At 37.6% G+C, this 23150-nt stretch overlaps 1 pseudogene; it reads left to right on the top strand.

Annotated features, from left to right (window-relative positions):
• Positions 1 to 4563: 4563 nt before the first annotated feature.
• Positions 4564 to 23150, top strand: part of LOC126930073 (liprin-beta-1-like) — a 38628-nt pseudogene continuing 20041 nt past the window's right edge.

Raw genomic sequence — 23150 nt, forward strand, 5'->3', positions numbered from 1 at the left:
TAGACCTGGTATAGAAATTTTAAAAGTGCATTCTTAGTCCTTAAAAAGCTTGATTTAGTACAGGTAACACTCCAAGGACCTGGTTAAGCGAGGCTGCTTGCCAGAGACATACTTTTTCCTTAGCCAAGTATAACATCTATTAGAGATAAGCAATGGTTCCATATGGTACTTGGTAACAGAGGCTGAGAGAGAATGGGTGTGGGAGAGACAGCAAGTGCTATAGGAGTACTTGATGATGTGGTGATCTTCCTTGAGGATTCTGCCATGACATTCAGTTTTTATGTACAAGATCCAGGCACAGTCGTCACTGGATATTCATGGGGAGTTGGTTCCAGGACCTCCTACAGATACCAAAATCCAGAGATGCTCAAGTCCCTGGTATAAAATGGCACCGCATTTGCCTATAACTTAGGAATCTCCTCCTGTATACTTTATATCATCACTAGATTACTTATAACACCTAATACAATATAAATGCTATATAAATCTTTGTTGTATTGTTTAGGGAATAATGGCAAGAAGAAGTCTGTACATGTTTAGTCACAGACACAATTTTTTTCAAATATTTTTCTATTCGTGGTTGTTTGAATCCACTGATGGGTCATCCACAGATATGGAGGACCGGCTGTATTTCATCAAGTTTCAGTGTAAAAGATGGCAGGGTAATGACTCACCCAGATGATACTTTTATAGTTCCTTCTATTTCCTTCCTTTGGTGGATGAAGGAAATGCTGTCATACTCTGAAGTTGACAGTGGGCAGTTAGTTGCCTCAGTAAATGGCCACTCCATCTTCCTATGGCTTACGCCATAGTCTTGAGTCTGTCTTTTCTCCCAAATGCTTTATCAAGTTCTGTTATCATTTATAACAAAAATATACACAGGACAATAGAAATGTTGCTATTTTGTTAGGGATATGTTACATAGGTGTATGCATTTGTCAGAACACATCAAACTGTGCAGTAAAGATCTGTGCATTTTACTCTCTAAATTATAATTTAATTCATATGTGTAATACATCCTAATATGTATGGTAATATACATTTTATATTCAGAATATATATATATAGCAATATGCTTTTTATATATGTATATGTACATATTTACTATATGTGTATTCACACATACATACATAGCTAGTATCCAGTCACCATCTCTACTGCTCACACCCTGACCCGAGCCACCAACAGAACACCTCTTATCTGAATTGTTGCAGTCGTTTTCTGACTGTTCTTGCTTCTATCTTTGCCACCCCTGCAGTGTGTTCTTAGGAATGATTCTTCTTTTTTTTTTTTTTTTTTTTTTTTGAGATGTAGTCTCACTCTGTCACCCAGTCTGCAGTGCAGTGGCGCGATCTCAGCTCACTGCAAGCTCCGCCTCCCGGGTTCACGCCATTCTCCTGCCTCAGCCTCTTGAGTAGTTGGGACTACAGGCGCCCGCCACCTCGCCCGGGTAATTTTTTTTTTTTTTTTTGTATTTTTAGTAGAGATGGGGTTTCACTGTGTTAGCCAGGATGGTCTCGATCTCCTGACCTCGTGATCCACCCACCTCGGCCTCCCAAAGTGCTGGTTTTACAGGCATGAGCCACTGCACCCAGCCAGGAATGATTCTTCTTAAAACAGAAATCACATCATGTCATTCCTTGGCTCAGAACCCTCCAGTGGCCTTCCATCCAATTGAAGTCAAAGCCTGGCTGCCATGGCTTGTGAGGCCCCAGGTCCCACTACCCCACCACTCCTACCACACCTTCTGTGCCTCTGGGACCACATTCCCTACTAACTCTCTGGCTCACCACCTTCCGGCCCACTGACCTCAAACATCAGCTACATGAAGCTCTCCCTCCTCGGTGCCTTTGTACTTACTGTTGTTTCTCCCTGGAAGCTCTTCCCAGATATTCCTGTGACTTTCTCCCCTCACCTCCTTCAAGGTTTTAATCCATGTCACTTTACCAATGGGACCTTCCCTGATTATCAGATCAAAACTTCTAAGTCCCTGCCATTCCCTTTCTGCACAAAGAGCTGGCACAGTATATAATTAAGAGGATGCGCTCTGCTGCCAGACTGTCTGGCTTCACATCATTTTCTAGCTATGTGACTTGGTGCCTCAGTTTGATCACCAATAAAGTGGGGATAAGTATTGTGTCATTAGGGTTATTATAAGGATTCATTGAATTGATATATGAAAAGCACTTAAAACAGTACCCGGTACATAGTAAGCTAATGTTAATGTTATTTCTCTTGCTTGCTTCATTTTTTTTCCCATGGCACTTATCAATCACCCTCTCATCTGCTATGTATTTAAACTTTTTTAATGGTTTCTTGCCATTAGAATGTATGCACCATCAGAGCAACAACTTTTTACTTTTTTTCTTTTCTATTTTCTTTCTTTTCTTTTTCTTTATTACTTTTTAAATTCAATTTAAAAAGAAAATTGAGTTGCCAGCTTCATCATTTAGAATAGTGCCTGATATACAATAGGTACTCAATAAATGCTGTGTAATCAATGGGTGAATGAGGGAAGAGTCTGTGCACTTTCAGGAGGTTATAGGATAAGGTAGGTTAGGGAAGGGGCTGGAAACATTTTCCGCAAACAGCCAGATAGTAAATATTTTAGGCTTCGTGAGTTACAACTACTCAACTTTGCTGTTGTGGCATGAAAGCTACCATAGATGATATGTAAACAAATGAATGTGACTGTGTTCCAAAGAAACTTTATAAAAACAGGCAGTGGACCAGATTTGACCATAGGTCATAGTTGGCCAACTCATGGGTTGAGGAATAATTTTTGGCCTTACTTTCCTCCTTCTCATTACTCCTCCCTTCAGCCCGCAATTAGTGCTACTCACTTAGAACTGAAATATAAATAACTTGAAAAGCATTACATTACCCCTTAGCATTTGGCTCGGTATTCACTAATTGTACAAATTTTCCATATGTCTCTTAATATTGTAATAGGAAATAAGATTAAGATTATATTTTGAACTTTCCAGCTGTACAGTTTCAGGGCTCTGGTTTTCATTTCTCTTCTCCAGCAGCCGAAAACTGGCGATTCTGGCCAGGAGCACGTATGCTATAAAGGAACAAGCGGGTTGGCATTCCTCTTACTGTATGGCCAAGAGTGTAACTGACTCCCAGTTGGAATAGAAACCAACAGAAATTAACTACAAGACAAATTGTTTAGTTTATAAGATTATTTATAAAAACTTATTCCTCCACAAAACTGTTTCCTAGCCCACAGTTTTTACCAGTTTTCCCAATCAATTTTATATGCTCACAAGTTTCTTCCAGCTTTTTAATACAGTGAATTTTGACCATGTGACAAACTAAAACTTTGATACAAAATATGTAGCTTTTATTGGTATAATTAAAGCAGATCAGGAATTATACTCATTTTGCTGATATGATGCATTATAATTAGACGAATAAGCCATCCAACTATGTGACTGCAACTGATGTAAATTTTATGCAAACAGAAATGGTTTTTGTGTCACCTCTTCTGAATGTAGCAGTACATCCTTATTGTCGGTGCTAACAGTTTTCCAGTTGCCGTTTAATTATCTTCATCATTTTATATGTGTGGAAAGAGAACAAACCTGGACCATACTCCCCATTTGTTGGGGTTTTCTTACTCCCTGTGTTGCTCCTTTTTTTTTTTTTTTTTTTTTTTTTTTTTTTTAAGACGGAGTCTCGCTTTGTCACCCAGGCTGGAGTGCAGCGGCGCGATCTCGGCTCACTGCAAGCTCCGCCTCCCGGGTTTACGCCATTCTCCTGCCTCAGCCTCCCGGGTAACTGGGACTATAGGTGCCCGCCACCACGGCTGGCTGATTTTTTGCATTTTTTAAATAGAGACGAGGTTTCACTGTGTTAGCCAGGATGGTCTCAATCTCCTGACCTCGTGATCCGCCCGCCTCAGCCTCCCAAAGTGCTGGGATTATAGGCGTGAGCCACCACACCGGGTCGATCTTGGCTTATTGTATGAACCTTTTCATCAGCTCTCTTCTGGTTATTCCTAAGCATTAATAGCAGAGAGCCAGAAGGCTCCATTTCCTTTTACCTCACCCTATTTTCCCTTGCTGTTTCATTTATTTGATTACTTACTAGCTTTGCCTTTTTTTATTTTGTGGCGTTTCATTTTAGTGAACAAGAGAAGTAACTTTTACTAATGTATTGTCATTAATACGCCCTCTTTTATACTCTGCCTTACAATCCTCTTTGAGCAGAGGTTTCATTTTCTGAATGTGCGTGTGCATGTATGTGTTTGTGTTTGTGAGGGTGGTTAAAATAACAAGTATTGTATTATTTGGTTTATAAATATTTGGTGAGCCCTTAGTATGCCTGAGGTTATGATAGAGAAATAAAATATCTAAGACAATATATCATGGTTGAAGGTGTTTGAAAATTTTATGTTTTAAATATATGGATAAAAAATGGAAATGTTTTGTTATGGAAAGCTTCAAATATATAAAAATATAGATAGAATACCCAGCTGGGTGCAGTGGTGCACACTTATATTCCCAGTATTTGGGAGGCTGAGGTGAGCATATTGCTTGAGCCCAGGAATTCAAGACCAGCCTGGGCAATCTGGTGAAACCCTGTCTCTACAAAAAATACAAAAATTAGACAGGTGTGGTAGTCCCAGCTACTTGGGAGGCTGAGATGGGGGGATTGCTTGAGCCTGGAGAGGTTGAGGCTGCAGTGAGCCATGTTTGCACCACTGCACTCCAGCCTGGGCGATAGAATGAGACTCTGTTTCAAAAACTATGTGTATAGATAGATAGAATAGTGTAGTGTACCCTCACATACCATCACCCATTTTCAACAATTGTCAACTTATGGCTAATCTTGTTTCATCAATATCTTTACCCTTATTTTCTTCTATTTTATTTTAAAGCAAATTCCAAATGTATCATTTCATCCATGAGTATTTTTCAACTTGGCTCTACAAAATAAGGACTCAAAAAAGATAAGTATAATAGCATTATTAATAACCTTAGAATCACGGTAATTCCTTAATATCAAATACACACTGTTCAAATTTCCAGTTATACCATCTATTCTAAACTTATTTTATAGTTTTTTTTTTCTTGCTCTGTTACTCAGGCTGGAGTGCAGTGACACTATCTTGGCTTACTGCAGTCTCTGCCTTCCGGGTTCAAATGATTCTCCTGCTTCAGCGTCCTAAGTAGCTGGGACTACAGGTGCATGCCACCACACCTGGCTAATTTTTGTGTTTTTTTTGCAGAGATGGGGTTTCACTGTATTGACCAGGCTGATCTTGAACTCCTGACCTCAAAGGATCCGCCTGCCTTGGCCTCCCAAAGTGCTGAGATTACAGGGGTAAGCCACTGTGCCTGGCCGTATTTTACAGTTTGAAGCCTCCTGAGGAGGCTGAGTTGGGAGGATCACTTGAGCCCAGGAGTTTGAGGCTAGCCTGGGCAGTACAGCCAAACCCCATTTAAAAAAAAATGTGTGTTGTAACATTAGATATCACCCCTGCTGCCAACACCCCTGACCTTTTCTGGTTTCATCACTTCCCCTGCCCTTGTTTTGCCCTTTGCAAGTGATTCTGAATTAATTTTCTAGGGATGTTAGAGCAGATTGGTGGTGAGAAGGGTTTGGGCTCATGGAGTGGGGAGGAAAAAAATACGCGATGACAGATACGTAGCAGGGAACCAGAAAACAAGGAGGGTTGTGTTTAAGAATCTCTAAAATGTTGCAGACATACGGACCTTTAGTGGTTGAGGTTTAAAGGGAGAGATTTTTTGAATTAAAACCCGAATGGCTTCTTCAGAGCTATTATTTTTGGATCAAAAGTAAGAAACTGAGGCATGGGGAGAGGAATTCTGCCCTTATTTTTTACTTTGGTAGCCAATTTCCACCTCATTTGGGCAGGGCTTGTTGTCCCTAGGAGGAAAGGCCTCAGTGTGTGTGTCTAGTGATTGAGTGCGCCTCGGAGCCAGTGGGAGGGCTTGGAAAAACACTGATTGCTGGGCCTGCCCCTGAAGTTTCTGATTAGCAGACCTAGGGTGGGGTCCAGGGATTTGCATGTCTTTCTTTCTTTTTGTTTTTTGAGATGGAGTCTCGCAATGTCTCTCAGGCTGGAGTGCAGTGGCGAGTGGTGCAATCTCGGCTCACTGCAACCTCCACCTCCCAGGTTCAAGCAATTCTCCTGCCTCAACCTCCCAAGTAGCTGGGACTACAGGTGCGCATCACCACACCTGGCTAATTTTTGTATTTTTAGTAAAGACAAGATTTCGCCATGTTGGCCAGGATTGTGTCAAACTCCTGACCTCAAGTGATCCGCCCATCTCAGCCTCCCAAAGTGCTGGGCTTACAGGCGTGAGCCACCATGCCTGGCGGGATTTGCATTTCTTGCTAGCTCACAGGTGATGCTGTTGTTCCAAAACGCAGACCTACTAGTGCCTACTTCTCCCTTTTGATCTGTTTTGTTTTTTATTTTAAATTAATTTTTTATGAGTACATAGTAGGTGTGTGTCTTTATGGGGTACATGAGATATTTTGACACAGGCATACATCACATAATAATCACATCAGGGTAAATGGCATACCTGTCACCTCAAGCATCTATCATTTCTTTGTGTTATGGACATTCCAATTATATTATTTTAGCTATTTATAAATGTACAGTAAGTTATTGTTGACAGTTTTCACCCTGTCGTGCTACCAAATATGACCTGTTTTTAAGATAGTTTCTCTTTGCCAAGATTGTATTGCTGCACACATTGGCAATCATTGTGTAAATGATTAACCATCTGCAGCGGCTTCTTCCTGGAAAAAAAATTAAGAACTAAACTGTTGAGAAAGGTATGAGTAATTTGTGTGAAAACATATTCTATTTTCATAATGACCACAAAATACTGTGGCATTCTACCAGCCTACTCGAATGTATGTGAACATTTCTCCCTTTCTCTGAAGATTTCTTCTTTTAAGTGTCTTGGTTTCAGTGAATTGTATCTATCTTGGGTAAGAAGTTCAGGGTTCTCTTTCAAACCCAAGCATTTTACTTAAAGAAAGCTGAGAAGGCTAGGACAGATGAATTCTCACAAAAGTTTGAAAGAAACTTGCTAATTTTCTTATGGCCTTTCTTTTCCTCACAGAAATTCTGGGTAGCCAGCCTGACCTAAGACATCAGTCAGCAACCCTGCAAAAAATTACAGTGTCCTGCCAACGCTTTAGCCACCACACCCATCACACCCATGCCTGGAACTTTCCTTGATATTTCACCCCATTCAAATCTGCTCTAAATGGTTCCTGACCAAACCTGAAATATACCCTAAACATACTAACAAACTTCTTTTGGGTCTTTTTTTTTTTTTAATCTTTTACTGTAATATTTGAATCTTATCTCCAAGAGCTTGCTTATCTAAAACTTTCCTAAATTTATTTTTATTAAGCCGTTGGAATAAGAAACGACTAGCCTGAGAATTCCTGCAAACAGAGCTCATTTCACTGTTTACATCAGCTAACAAATAAGAGGCTTCCCCAGTTTGAACTACGACTTTGAACCCCAGCTTCACTCCTTTGTTGTGGTAGTGATTAATATATTTCCTGGTACCTTTTTCTTTAGCAAGTCATTCAAAGAAGCATATGTTAGCCACTTAGAATCCGGAAATAAATTTACTACTTTGTGAGAATTACTGGATGGTGAAATTTTTTGTTCTTTGGGATTTTATTTTTCTTTATTTTTGAGACAGGGTCTTTATCACCCAGGCTGGAGTGCAGTGGCACAATCACGGCTCACTGCAGCCTTGAGCTCCTGGGCTCAAGTGATCCACCCACTTCAGCCTCCTGAGCAGCTGGGACTACAGACACATGCCACCACACCCAGCTTAGTTTGTATTATTTTTTGTAGAGACAGGGTCTCACTATGTGGCCCAGGCTGGTCTCAAACTCCTGGGCTCTAGTGACCCTCATGCCTTGGCCTCCCACAGTAGCGGGATTATAGATGTGAGCCACTTTGCCTGGCTTGGGTGGCAAAGTTGTAAATTTCTAAGTGGTTTGTCCACCCAAAGGACTCAATTATAGCTAGCAGGTTTCTGGGTAAGCAAAGAATGAATGAGAAGAAATGGAGCTGGATATTCTGAGCCTTTTATTTTGAACCATAGGTTCATATAATTGGATTATTCATGATCCTTGATTTGTGACATATTGTCATCACAGTCTTAGATGCAGAGGTCCATGAATGTCCTACCTTATTCATTATTTATTTAGTTCATTTTTAAAGTGGGATTTCTATTTCTAATTTCTAACCATCAGCTTCTCTTTCCTGAAGCTTCTCTTTCCTGAACATTTGTAATGTTTCAAATACAAAAGTTTTATTTGGAAAGTAATCCTAGGAAAGACTTAGAGAAATGAAGAAGAGAACTGATAAATGATGCATTATCAAACAAGTTACCACTCTGAGTAGATCTTAATTGTCTGAATAATTCTGGGAACCAATGTAGATTACATGAATCAGAATTTTCTCTTTCTAGGGGAAAGTGTGCTGGAATATTTAAAGCTGATATCTTTAAAATTTAAAGGGACATTAATTATCTGGCATTTTCAGACCACCACATGCAATGGCAGAGAGCTCCTTGAAATCTGGGACAGTTAAAAGTTGGGCTGGCATGCATGGAATTAGAGGGCACCAATTACATCTGCCTTAGTTAGAAGCTAAATAGTATTATTAATGCATATATTTCAAAGGAATTCCTGATTAAATAAGTTATAAATGAATTTTATGCTTTCAATATTTAGCCAACAATGAATGGTTCTTTTCTAGTTAAAATAAAGAACTTAAATGGGATTGACATTGGGATTCTTAATGCCTGACAAGCTTTAAAGACCATTGCATAGTTTGATGAGTTTTAGCAAATGTATAAACTTGTGTAATCTATATCTCAATCAAGATATTGACCAGAAATTCCCCTGGTGTCTCCTTTCAGTCACTCACCATTTTCTGTAAGTAATTATTGCTCTACCTTCTATCATAGGTTGCCTGTTCTTCAATTTCATATAAAAGTGTCATATAGTACATGGTCCTTTCTGTCTGGCCTCTTTTGCTCAACATAGTGTTGCATGTATTATTTGTTCCTTCTCTTTACTGTAGAATAATATTCCATTGTATTAGAATAATATTTCATTATATTAATTATGTGAGGAAGCCCAGGGAATCTTCCTCTCAGAAATGTTTTTGAGGATTTAAGAAAGTCTTTTTAGAGACCAGGGGATATTCTAGAGCTTTTTTATTTAGCCTTTTTATTTTAAAAAATACGTTGACCTAGCCCTGAAAATTAACATAGCTTTATCAACACAGATGCCTGCCAAATTAGGCTGTCTCTAAAACAGCTCCAGCCATGGGCAAGGCAGAATTTTAATAAATATGAATAGTCTATTCTTAGTATTTCACCACTTCAAGTTGTGTGTTTCTCATTCTTCTGTGTAGTTCTTCAAAACCCATTTGAAATTTATTGAAACTGATTCTGTGGCCTTGCATATATGCCTTATCCTGGTGAAAATAACATGTAGACTTGAATGTACATTCTGCATTTGAGTGTTTTGTTCTATAAATTGAATTAGGTCAAGATGGTTGATAACATTGCTCAAATCTTCTGTGTTACTGAGTTTTTTCCCTACCATATCTATCAATTCAAAAGAAGGTTGAAAAAGAACAAATGATAGATGGGACAAACAGAAAAGAAATAGCAGGACAATAGACTTAAATCCAACTTTATCAGTAGACTTCAATCCAACCAGGTCAATCGTATTTATATTACGTTAAATATAAGTAGATTAAATTTGTCTAATTCTTCCTTAATACTACCAGTTTTTGCTTCATGTATTTGGAAGCTCTGTTATTAGTTGCAAAAACATTTGCACTTGTTATGACTTCCTGATGAATTAACTCTTATCATTGTAAAATATCTTTCTTTCTAGTCATGCTTCCTGATTTGTAGTTTTTTAATATACCTGCTCCTGCTTTCCTATGCTTGCATATGTATGTTATCTCATTTTTCATCCTTTTACTATTATATCTCTTTATATTTAAAGTCTCTATTAACAGCACGTAATTAGGACTTAAAAACTAATCTGATGGTCTCTGGCTCTTATCAGTGTTTATTCCATTTCTACTTAATGTAATTTTTAAAATGTCATTAAAAATTGTTTTATTTCAGTAGCTGTAGGGGTACAAGTGGCTTTGGTTACATGGATGAATTGTATAGCGGTGAAGTCTGGGATTTTAGTGCTCCTGTCACCTGAACAGTGTACATTGTACCTAATAGGTAGTTTTCCATCCTTACCTCCCTTTCAGTCTCCCTGCTTTTGAGTCTCCACTGTCCACTCTGTATGCCTTTGCATACTCTCTCTCAGCTCCAACTTACACAATACTTAATCTGATTATTTATATGCTTCAGTTTGAGTCTACCACCTTGGCTATTGATTTTTCTTCCTCTTATGTGTCTATTGTTCCTTCATTACTGCCTTTGGATTTAATAAAATTGAGGCTGAGGCTGGAGGGTTGTATGAGCCCAGGAATTCAAGACCAGCCAACTGGCAATATAGTGAGAGCTTGTCTCAAAAAACAAATAAAAAGTAAAGATTCCGTGAATTCATATTCTCCACAACACTTGGCTATGTCAATTTTTTTTCACTAATTGGGTATAAAACATTATCACATTCCTTTAGATTCCTCATTTATTAATGATATTAAGCACCTCTTCATATTTTTATTAGTTGAAAACATTTCTTCTGCCAAATGATTGTTCATATCCTCACACCTCTCATTTTTTCATTGATTTCTAGGAATTCTACACTTGGAATACCACTGAACTGGACCACTTATATTTGACTACTTTTAACTTATTAGAGAAATCTTTGGCCTTTGAGTCTATCGCCAGTTCCTGACTACCTGTTTAATTTGCAAAACCTTCCAAATTGGGCCCCCTTATCCTACTCCGTTTTTCCCCTTAGCACCTACCACCTTTGCCATGTTACATACGTGTTTATTGCTTGTATGTACTGTCTTTCCCTTGGTAGTACATGTAGGCTGCTACACGATAAATACAGAGATTAAGAGTTAGCATTTTGAACTTTCAAAGCAATTTAAACATTGTCATAATATTTTTATTAAATGAAGGGATTAGTCTCCAATGAATTGGAAACGTTTTTAAAAACTAGTTCTTCACTACTTTGAAAAGCATGGTCTAGATTATCTCATACCTTCACATAATAGCATTTGAAAGGCTCATTGAACAGAAGAGATAACTCGGTAACTATTATACCTGTCAGACTTGAAAAAGTGTTTATGCTCTACACAAAATATAATTGCTAACAAAGACAAATTTTTTTTCTGATTTAGTGAGAAGGTATGTTTTTCTAACTAACATGGGCATTACTTTGTGTTATTGGTATTCCCATGTTTATAGCTGAGCCTGGTATGTGTCTCTTTGTTTTATGTGCACGTATATATAAATATATCTATACAAAATACTTTTTAAAAATTATACTTTAAATTCTAGGGTACATGTGCAAAACGTGCAGGTTTGTTACATAGGTATATAGGTGCCACGTTGGTTTGCTGCACCCATCAACTCGTCATTTACATTAGATATTTGTCCTAATGCTCTCCCTCCCCCACCCCCAACCCCCAACAGGTCCGGGTGTGTGATGTTCCCCACCCTGTATCCAAGTGTTCTCATTGTTCATTTCCCACTTATGAGTGAGAACATGCAGTGTTTGGTTTTCTGTCCTTGTGATAGTTTGCTGAGAATGATGGTTTCCAGCTTCATCCATGTCCTGCAAAGGACATGAACTCATCCTTTTTTATGGCTGCATAGTATTCCATGGTGTATATGTGCCACATTTTCTTTTCTTTTCTTTTCTTTTCTTTTCTTTTCTTTTCTTTTTTTTTTTTTTTTGGTGTTTATCATAGGCTTTTTTTTTTTTTTTTTTTTAATACTTTAAGTTCTAGGGTACATGTGCACAATGTGCAGGTTTGTTACATATATACTTGTACCATGTTGGTGTGCTGCACCCATCAACTCGTCAGCACCCATCAACTCATCATTTACATCAGGTATAACTCCCAATGCCATGCCTCCCCTTACCCCCTCCCCATAATAGGCCCCGGTGTGTGATGTTCCCCTTCTAGAGTCCAAGTGATCTCATTGTTCAATTCCCACCTATGAGTGAGAACATGCAGTGTTTGGTTTACTGTTCTTGCGATAGTTTGCTGAGAATGATGGTTTCCAGCTGCATCCATGTCCCTACAAAGGACACAAACTCATCCTTTTTTATGGCTGCATAGTATTCCATTGTGTATATGTGTCACATTTTCTAAATCCAGTCTGTCACTGATGGACATTTGGGTTGATTCCAAGTCTTTGCTATTGTGAATAGTGCTGCAATAAACATACATGTGCATGTGTCTTTATAGCAGCATGATTTATAATCGTTTGGGTATATACCCAGTAATGGGATGGCTGGGTCATATGGTACTTCTAGTCCTATATCCTTGAGGAATCACCATACTGTTTTCCACAATGGTTGAACCAGTTTACAATCCCACCAACAGTGTAAAAGTGTTCCTATTTCTCCACATCCTCTCCAGCACCTGTTGTTTCCTGACTTTTTAATGATTGCCATTCTAACTGGTGTGAGATGGTATCTCATTGTGGTTTTGATTTGCATTTCTCTGATGGCCAGTGATGACGAGCATTTTTTCATGTATCTGTTGGCTGTACGCATGTCTTCTTTTGAGAAATGTCTGTTCATATCCTTTGCCCACCTTTTGATGGGGTTGTTTGTTTTTTTCTTGCAAATTTGTTTGAGTTTTTTGTAGGTTCTGGATATTAGCCCTTTGTCAGATGAGTAGATTGCAAAAATTTTCTCCCATTCTGTAGGTTGCCTGTTCACTCTGATGGTAATCTCCCTTGTTGTGCAGAAGCTCCTCAGTTCAATTAGATCCCATTTGTCAACTCTGGCCTCCGTTCACATTTTCTTAATCCAGTCTATCATTGATGGGCATTTGAGTTCGTTCCAAATCTTTGCTATTGTGAATAGTGCCACATTAAACATATGTGTGCATGTGTCTTTATAGTAGCATGATTTATAATCCTTTGGGTATATACCCAGTAATGGGATGGCTGGGTCATATGGTACTTCTAGTTCTAGATCTTTGAGGAATCACCATACTGTTTTCCACAATGGTTGAACCAGTTTATAATCCCACCAACAGTGTAAAAGTGTTCCTATTTCTCCACATCCTCTCCAGCACCTGTTGTTTCCTGACTTTTTAATGATTGCCATTCTAACTGGTGTGAGATGGTATCTCATTGTGGTTTTGATTTGCATTTCTCTGATGGCCAGTGATGATGAGCATTTTTTCATGTGTCTGTTGGTATGAATGTCTTCTTTTGAGAAAAGTCTGTTCATATCCCTTGCCCACTTTTTGATGGGGTTGTTCGTTTTTTTCTTGTAAATTTGTTTGAGTTCTTTGTAGGTTCTGGATATTAGCCCTTTGTCAGATGGGTAGATTGCAAAAATGTTCTCCCATTCTGTAGGTTGCCTGTTCACTCTGACGGTAGTTTCTTTTGCTGTGCAGAAGCTCTTTAGTTTAATTAGATCCCATTTGTCTATTTTGGCTTTTGTTGCCATTGCTTTCGGTGTTTTAGACATGAAGTCCTTGCCCATGCCTATGTCCTGAATGGTATTGCCTAGGTTTTCTTCTAGGGTTTTTATGGTTTTCGATCTAACATTTAAGTCTTTAATCCATCTTGAATTAATTTTTGTATGGTGCAAGGAAGTGATGCAGTTTTAGCTTCCTACATATGGCTAGCCAGTTTTCCCAGCACCATTTATTAAATAGGGAATCCTTTCCCCATTTCTGGTTTTTGTCAGGTTTGTCAAAGATCGGATGGTTGTAGATGTGTGCTGTTATTTCTGAGGCCTCTATTCTGTTCCATTGATCTATATCTCTGTTTTGGTATCAGTACCATGCTGTTTTGGTTACTGTAGCCTTGTAGTATAGTTTGAAGTCAGGTAGTGTGATGCCCCCAGCTTTGTTCTTTTGGCCTAGGATTGTCTTAGCAATGCGGAGTCTTTTTTGGTTCCATATGAACTTTAAAGTAGTTTTTTCCAATTCTGTGTAGAAAGTCATTGGTAGCTTGATGGGGATGGCATTGAATCTATAAATTACCTTGGGCAGTATGGCCATTTTCATGATATTGATTCTTCCTATCCATGAGTATGGAATATTCTTCCATTTGCTTGTGTCTTCTTTTATTTCACTGAGCAGTGGTTTGTAGTTCTTCTTGAAGAGGTCCTTTACATCCTTTGTAAGTTGTATTCCTAGGTATTTTATTCTCTTTGTAGCAATTGTGAATGGGAGTTCACTCATGATTTGGCTATTTATCTATTATTGGTGTATAAGAATGCTTGTGATTTTTGCACATTGATTTTGTGTCCTGAGACTTTGCTGAATTTGCTTATCAGCTTAAGGAGATTTTGGGTGAGACGATGGGGTTTTCTAAATATACAATCATGTCATCTGCAAACAGGGACAATTTGACTTCCTGTTTTCCTTATTGAATATCCTTTATCTCTTTCTCTTGCCTGATTTTCCTGGCCAGAACTCCCAACACTATGTTGAATAGGAGTGGTGAGAGAGGGCATCCCTGTCTTGTGGCAGTTTTCAAAGGGAATGCTTCCAGTTTTTGCCCATTCAGTATGATATTGGCTGTGGGTTTGTCATAAATAGTCTTATTATTTTGAGATACGTTCCATCAATACCTAGTTTATTAAGAGTTTTAGCATGAAGCATTGTTGAATTTTATCAAAGGCTTTTTCTGCATCTATTGAGCTAATCATGTGGTTTTTGTTGTTGATTCTGTTTTTATGATGGATTAGGTTTATTGATTTGCATATGTTGAACCAGCCTTGCATACCTGGGATGAAGCCAACTTGATCATGGTGGATAAGCTTTTTGATGTGCTGCTGGATTCGGTTTGCCAGTATTTTACTGAGAATTTTCACATTGATATTCATCAGAGATATTAGTCTAAAATTCTCTTTTTTGTGTGTGTGTCTCTGCCAGCCTTTGGTATCAGGATGATGCTGGCCTCATAAAATGAGTTAGGAAGGACTCCCTCTTTTTCTGTTGATTAGAATAGTTTCAGAAGGCATGGTACCAGCTCTTCTTTGTACCTCTGCTAGAATTCAGCTGTGAATCCATCTGGTCCTGGACTTTTTTGGTTGGTAGGCTCTTGATTATTGCCTCAATTTCAGAGCCTGCTATTGGTCTATTCAGAGAGTCAACTTCTCCCTGGTTTAGTCTTGGGAGGGTGAACGTGTCTAGGAATTTATCTATTTCTTCTAGATTTTCTAGTTTATTTGGGTAAAGGTGTTTATAGTATTCTCTGATGGTAGTTTGTATTTCTGTGGGATCAGTGGCGACATCCCTTTATCATTTTTTATTGCATCTATTTGATTCTTCTCTCTTTTCTTCTTTATTAGTTTTGCTAGCAGTCTATCAGTTTTGTTGATCTTTTCAAAAAAGCAGCTCCTGGATTGATTGATTTTTTGAAGGGTTTTATGTCTTTATCTCCTTCAGTTCTGCTCTGATCTTAGTTACTTCTTGCCTTCGGCTAGCTTTTGAATGTGTTTGCTCTTGCTTCTCTAGTTCTTTTAATTGTGATGTTAGGGTGTCAAGTTTAGATCTTTCCTGCTTTCTCTTGTGGGCATTTAGTGCTATAAATTTCCTTCTACACACTGCTTTAAATGTGTCTCAGAGATTCTTGTATGTTGTGTCTTTGTTCTCATTGGTTTCAAAGAACATCTTCATTTCTACCTTCATTTCATTATTTACCCAGTAGTCATTCAGTAGCCAGTTGTTCAGCTGCCTTGTAGTTGTGCAGTTTGAGTGAGTTTCTTAATCCTGAGTTCTAATTTGATTGCATTGTGGTCTGAGAGACAGTTTCTTGTGATTTCTGTTCTTTTGCATTTGCTGAGCAGTACTTTACTTCCAATTATGTGATTAATTTTAGAATATGTGCAATGTGGTGCTCAGAAGAATGTATATTCTGTTGATTTGGGGTGGAGAGTTCTGTAGATGTCTATTAGGTCTGCTTGGTGCAGAGTTGAGTTCAAGTCCTGGACATCCTTGTTAACCTTCTGTCTCTTTGATCTGTCTATTAAAGACAGTAGGGTGTTAAAGTCTTCCATTATTATTGTGTGGGAGTCTAAGTCTCTTTGTAAGTCTCTAAGAACTTGCTTTATGAATCTGGGTGCTCCTGTGTTGGGTGCATATATATTTAGGAGAGTTAGCTCTTCTTGTTGAGTTACTCCCTTTACCATTACATAATCACCTTCTTTGTCTCTTTTGATCTTTGTAGGTTTAAAGTCTGTTTTATCAGACACTAGGATTGCAACCCCTGCTTTTTTTTTGTTTTCCATTTGCTTGGTAGATCTTCCTCCATCCCTTTTTCTGAGTCTATGTGTGTCTGTGCACGTGAGATGGGTCTCCAGAATACAATGCACTGATGGGTCTTGACTCTTCATCCAATATGCCAGTCTATGTCTTTTAATTGGAGCATTTAGCCCATTTACATTTAAGGTTAATATTGTTATGTGTGAATTTGATCCTGTCATTATGATGCTAGCTGGTTATTTTGCCCATTAGTTGATGCAGTTTCTTCCTAGCATCAATGGTCTTTACAATTTGGCATGCTTTTGCAGTGGCTGGTACTGGTTGTTCCTTTCCATGTTTAGTGCTTCCTTCAGGAGCTCTTGTAGGGCAGGCCTGGTGGTGACAAAATCTCTCAGCATTTGCTTGTTTGTAAAGGATTTTGTTTCTCCTTCACTTATGAAGCTTAGTTTGACTGGATATGAATTTCTGGGTTGAAAATTCTTTTCTTTAAGAATGTTGAATATTGGCCCCCACTCTCTACTGGCTTGTAGGATTTCTGCTGAGAGATCCGCTGTTAGTCTGATGGGCTTCCCTTTGTGGGTAACCCAACCTTTCTCTCTGGCTGCCCTTAACATTTTTTCTTTCATTTCAAGCTTGGTGATTCTGACAATTATGTGTCTTGGAGTTGCTCTTCTCGAGGAGTATTTTTGTGGTGTTCTCTGTATTTCCTGAATTTGAATGTTGGCCTACCTTGCTAGGTTGGGGAAGTTCTCCTGGTAATATCCTGAAGAGTGTTTTCCAACTTGGTTCCATTCTCCCCATCACTTTCAGGTACACCATTCAAATGTAGATTTGGTCTTTGCACTTAGTCCCATATTTCTTGGATGCTTTGTTCATTTCTTTTTACTCTTTTTTCCTTTAAACTTGTCTTCTTGCTTTATTTCATTAATTTGCTCTTCAATCACTGATACCCTTTCTTCCACTTGATCGAATCGGCTATTGAAACTTGTGTATGCATCACTAAGTTCTTGTGCCATGGTTTTCTGGTCCATCAGGTCTTTTAAGGTCTTCCCTACACTGTTTTTTCTAGTTAGCCATTCGTCTAATCTTTTTTCAAGGTTTTTAGCTTCCTTGCAATGGGTTAGAACATGCTCCTTTAGCTCGGAGAAATATGTTATTACCAACCTTCTGAAGTTTACTTCTGTCGACTCATCAAAGTCATTCTCCATCCAGCTTTGTTCCATTGCTGGTGAGGAGCTGTGATCCTTTGGAGAAGAAAAGGCAGTCTGGTTTTTAGAATTTTCAGCTTTTCTGCCTTGGTTTCTCCCCATCTTTGTGGTTTTATCTACCTTTGGTCTTTCATGTTGGTGACCTACAGATGGAGTTTGGTTTAGATGTCCTTTTTGTTGATGTTGATGCTATTCCTTTCTGTTTGTTAGTTTTCCTTCTAAGAGTCATGTCCCTCAGCTGCAGGTCTGTTGGAGTTTGCTGGAGGTCCACTCCAGACCTTGTTTGCCTGGGTATCACCAGTGGAGGCTGCACAACAGCAAATATTGCAGAACAGCAAATATTGCTGCCTGATCCTTCCTCTGGAAGCTTCATCTCAGAGGGGCACCCACCTGTATGAGGTGTCTGTCAGCCCCTGCTTGGAGGTGTCTCCCAGTTAGGCTACACAGGAGTCAGCGACCCACTTGAGGAGGCAGTCTGTCTATTCTCAGAGCTCAATCACCATGCTGGGAGAACCCCTGCTCTCTTCAGAGCTGTCAGATGGGAAGTTTAAGTCTGCAGAAGTTTCTGCTGCCTTTGTTCAGCTATGCCCTGTCCCCAGAGGTGGAGACTATACAGGCAGTAGGCCTTGCTGTGCTGCAGTGGGCTCCACTGAGTTTGAGCTTCCTGGCCACTTTGTTTACCTACTCAAGCCTCAGCAATGGTGGACACCCCTCCCCCAGTCAGGCTGCAGCCTTGCATGTCAATCTCAGACTGCTGCTAGCAGTGAGCAAGGTTCCGTGGGTGTGGGACCCACCAATCCAGGCACGGGAGAGGATCTCCTGGTCTGCCAGTTGCTAAGACCATGGGAAAAGCACAGTATTTGGGCAAGAGTGTCCTGTTTTTCCAGGTACAGTCTGTCACGGCTTCCCTTGGCTAGGAAAGGGAAATCCCCCAATCCCTTGCCCTTTCTGGGTGAGATGATGCCCCGTCCTGCTTCGGCTCACCCTCTGTGGGCTGCACCCACTGTCCAACCAGTCCTAATGACATGAACCAGGTACCTCAGTTGGAAATGCAGAAATCACCCCTCTTCTGCATCAATCATGGTGGGAGCTGTAGACCAGAGCCGTTTCTATTCGGCCATCTTGGAATGGAGCTACAAAATACTTTTTAAATGAAAGAGAATGCAAGCCACTTAATTATGTAATTCAGCTTAATCCCTTATGCTCTCAGTTTTCATGTTTTGAGTTTCCCATACTAGAGTGTGGTTATTAAATGTGTGTCCTATTTCTTTGGATGGTGCACTGGCTGAGTATGTGAGTAAATTTTTTAGAATGACCTAGGTTCATAAACTAACTTGTTGATTCCTTGTTTTCTGAGTAACTGTAGATACATACCTTGAGGATTCTCATGCTGTAGTAGTTCCACAATAAATGGTGGTGATATTTTTCACCTTTGGAAAATGCACAATTGGGAAACTAATCAAGGAAGCTTTATACCAGAACGTGTATACATATAAATATAATATAAATTAATTTATTTATTTAATTAAATTATTATATATAAATTTTAATATTTTTAACTTAAATTTTAAATTTATATATTATATTATTAAAATCATAATGTTTATTTATTTTATTTAATTTTACTATTAATATTTAAAATTATATAAAATAATTAAATAATTATATATATATATCTAATTTATATTATAATTATTTCAAAATAATAAATAAATAAATTTAATAAATTTATATATATCTTATTATAATAATATGATTATAAAATTTAAATTATTAATTATTTTTACTATTTATATTAAATATTAAATTATGATATTAAAAATTTATTTATATTAAATAATTATTATTTTTTATAATATTTAAGTTTTAATTTATATAAAATCTATAATTATGATTATATTAATTATATTATATGATTAAATTTATAATATAAGTATTATTAATATTTATTATTAAAAACCTTGTTAATATATTCTATATATAATAGATTTATTTTATTAAAATATTATATAATAATATTTAATTCTATATCCAATAAATTTTCATTTATAAAATAATATATTATAAATATATTTATTATATAATAAATATTTTATTTATAAATTATATTATTAATATAATAAAATATTTTATTAATTTATAATTATTTTAATTATAAATAATTAATCTATCTAAAAAATTATATTGATTTAATTAAATATAAATTAGAAATAATATATATATCTAAAAATATTAATTAAGAATAATTATATTCTATATTATTATTAAAATATTTATAATAATTAATATTAATTAATTTATATTTAAATTTTATATATAATAATATAAATATTTTTATTATATATATATATCTATATTTAATCTATTAATATAATTTTAATAAACTATGAGTGAAGTTCTAGAAAATCTTCAGGTGAAATGCTTTTAATCAAAATAATATTTTACAACAATTATATGGCATTATGGTAGAATGAATGCACAATTGGGAACTAATCCAAGAAGCTTATACCAGAACTATACATATATTTGTGAAAATAAAGTGGTGAGATTTGGCTGCTTGGAAACAGAGGGCAAAGGTTTCTGTGAAAGAGAATATGCCCTTTATTTCCCAGGTATTTGCTCTATCACAGTATATATAACATAGTAAGAGCTTTATTTGGGTGCTTAGTCTGGTACCTGAAATGCGTTAGTGAATGTTGAAAATCACATTATCTTGACTTTTTTCTGTCAATGACCAAATTTTTTGCAAGCATTATCTCAATATAATTTTTAACTAGTAAACGAATGAGTACATTGTACAATTTCAGCATCAGTTCATATTCACATAGGATCAGGTAAACAGAAATTGTATATTATAGTGGAAGTTGCTAACCTAGGTTAGCTTGACTATATTTACTTTGCTGTGTTTCCATGCAAAAATCAAACGTCTTTGATCCCCATTTATAAAGTGGAGATGAATTTACACATTTTATAGAGCTGTTGACTAAGGATTATGGATAATTTATGTAAATGTGTAGGAACCACTATAGGCACTTAGTATGTGATAGCTATGGCTCCATTACAAAAGGTTGAATATCAGTAGGGTATATGTGTGTGTTTGTGTGTGTGTATACGTACGTGTAGTGTATGTGTTAGTGAATCCTTTTCTTAGCCAAATCTTAAGCCCTTATACAGAAAGAAAAAAAACGAAATTGAGAGAACAGAGATTGGGTGAGGCTGGTAAAGGGAGAAAGGAGTCTTGTCTGGCCAGTGCTTGTCATGGCCCTCAGCAAGCTTCCATGGCCATCCCTGTTACCCTTTACAGAGGCCTAGAGTTCTAGAGAACAGCATGGAAACCATGCTAGTGGATTTTAAACACCTCAAGTGCAAGAATGGAATCTTCTTTATTAACTGATACAGGTATCACATGTGGCCTTGCACTGAGTAGGTGATTGACCACAGCTTACAATTCCACTACTGAAGTTTTTGCTCCATGTTTGACTACACAACAGAGTTATCACTTGAAGGAGAATTAGGAAACCCACTAGCAAGCCTGTGTCATTTAATGGATGTAATAATAACATCATTATTTTTTTCCAGATCTAGGTTGGAATTTGCCCCTGACAAATAAGAAAATGAGGAGTGATGCAAGCGATATGTTGGCTGCAGCATTGGAGCAGATGGATGGTATCATAGCAGGTGATCTGCATCCTGTGAAAGACAGAATCACAACATTTACTCTGCTCACTTCACTTTTTCACTACAACTTTCATATTATCTTTTTACTTGATTTTCATTTTTTAGCCCTATGTCTTTTGCTTCCCTGTAATTTCGTTTTTGTTCCTCTTCTCCATTTTCTGCCAGCATTATTCTCAAACATTATTTTAAAATATCAAAAATTCAAGTTCCATCCTAGGTTTCTAATCAAGGATAAAGAATCTGCATCTCAGGTGGTTCTGGTGTAGGTGGTCTGTGGACCATACTTTGAGAGACACTGCTCTATCCAGTAACCATGAATGTTCTGATCTATTTTCCTGAATTCAAAATTCACTTTCTGCCAATGACTCTCATATCTATTTTTTTTAAGAGAGGAGGTCTTGCTCTGTTGCTCAAGCTGGAGTGCAGTGGCTATTTACAGGCACGATTGCCTGTGAATAACATGCATAGTGCAACCTTGAAATGCTGGGCTCAAGCAATCTTCCCACCTCAAGTACCTGCGATCACAGGCATGCGCCACTGCACCCAGCTTGTTCACATCTATTTACCTTCCCAATTCTTTGCTAAGCTTCCAGTCCCTATCTCTAATTTCCAACCAGATATCTCTCTGGAAAAGTCCTATAGGCACGTCAGCATAATAATTTAACACATTGAGCTCATTATCTTTCCTTGGAATTTACTCTAATAACCTTTATCTGGGTTCATTTCATAACCCTTCATCCACAGTTTTTCTAAGCCAGAAATCATTTGGTCCAGTATTGGCCCAGAATGAACCAGTTCTAATATCTGTATTTTCTGATCTTCCACTTTCTTATCCATGATCTCCACGATGCCAGCACACCTCACACCAAAGCCCACCAGGCTCTTTTTCTTTCTATATCCCTTGATTGGCCTCCTTGTTAGGAATTGCACCATGGATATTTACCATCAACTACATGGTTTTAATTCTTGCACCATGTAAATCTGACTTGGAGAGATTTGTGTGATTGAATTCTCTTTTTTCTGTTTCTTTTGATTGTTCCTTACTGTGACTAGACTGGTTTACCACCTTTGGCTTTGATATTTTTATCTAACATAAATCCCATTGCTCTCTCTGTGATTTTGTTTAACTTAGGTTCTAAGGCCCTGGAATATTCCAATGGGATTTTTGATTACCAATCTCCCACCTCTCCATTCATGGGAAGTTTGTGAGCTCTGCACCTTGTGGAAGACCTGTGTGGATTGTTAGAGATGATGGAAACAGATGAGAAAGAAGGCTTGAGATGACAGATCCCAGATTCAACAGCAGAAATGCTTATTGAATGGCTTCAGAGTCAAATGGTAGGTGTCTGCCTGTTGTAAATTCTGTATTATGAATCTTTTGTTGCTTATTCCAAAATTTAGAACATAGAGTAGCTGATTAGAACAAAAAAAAAGTATAGGGCAGCAGATGTGCTCTATTGTATTCCTTAAGATATCTTAACTTTCTTTTGACTCTAAGGATAACTTTTTAAAAAGTGCTATTAGTGTACATTTTATAAATACCAACAACAGGGCACCTGATTCTGCCCATAAAAACAGACTGGCTTTTAGATTGTGCTTGAGTGACCTAGTGTGGCTTAAATCAAATAGTCCTATAAGGGAAAGAATCTTGCACATAGATGATTTCTCAGTTATATTGGGTTATTCATTATAAAGGACCCAATGGCAATGCTAAGTGGAAAGCATAATGAAAGACATTCAAAAAGTCACAGCGGTTTCCAGCAGTATTTGACCTGAAGTGCCACCTGGTGGTTTATTTCAATCTTTTCAGTTCCAGTTCTCGAATTAAATTGTGGATT

This window comes from Macaca thibetana, chromosome 11 (genome assembly GCF_024542745.1).
Source record: "Macaca thibetana thibetana isolate TM-01 chromosome 11, ASM2454274v1, whole genome shotgun sequence".
Classification (NCBI taxonomy): Eukaryota; Metazoa; Chordata; class Mammalia; order Primates; family Cercopithecidae; genus Macaca; species Macaca thibetana.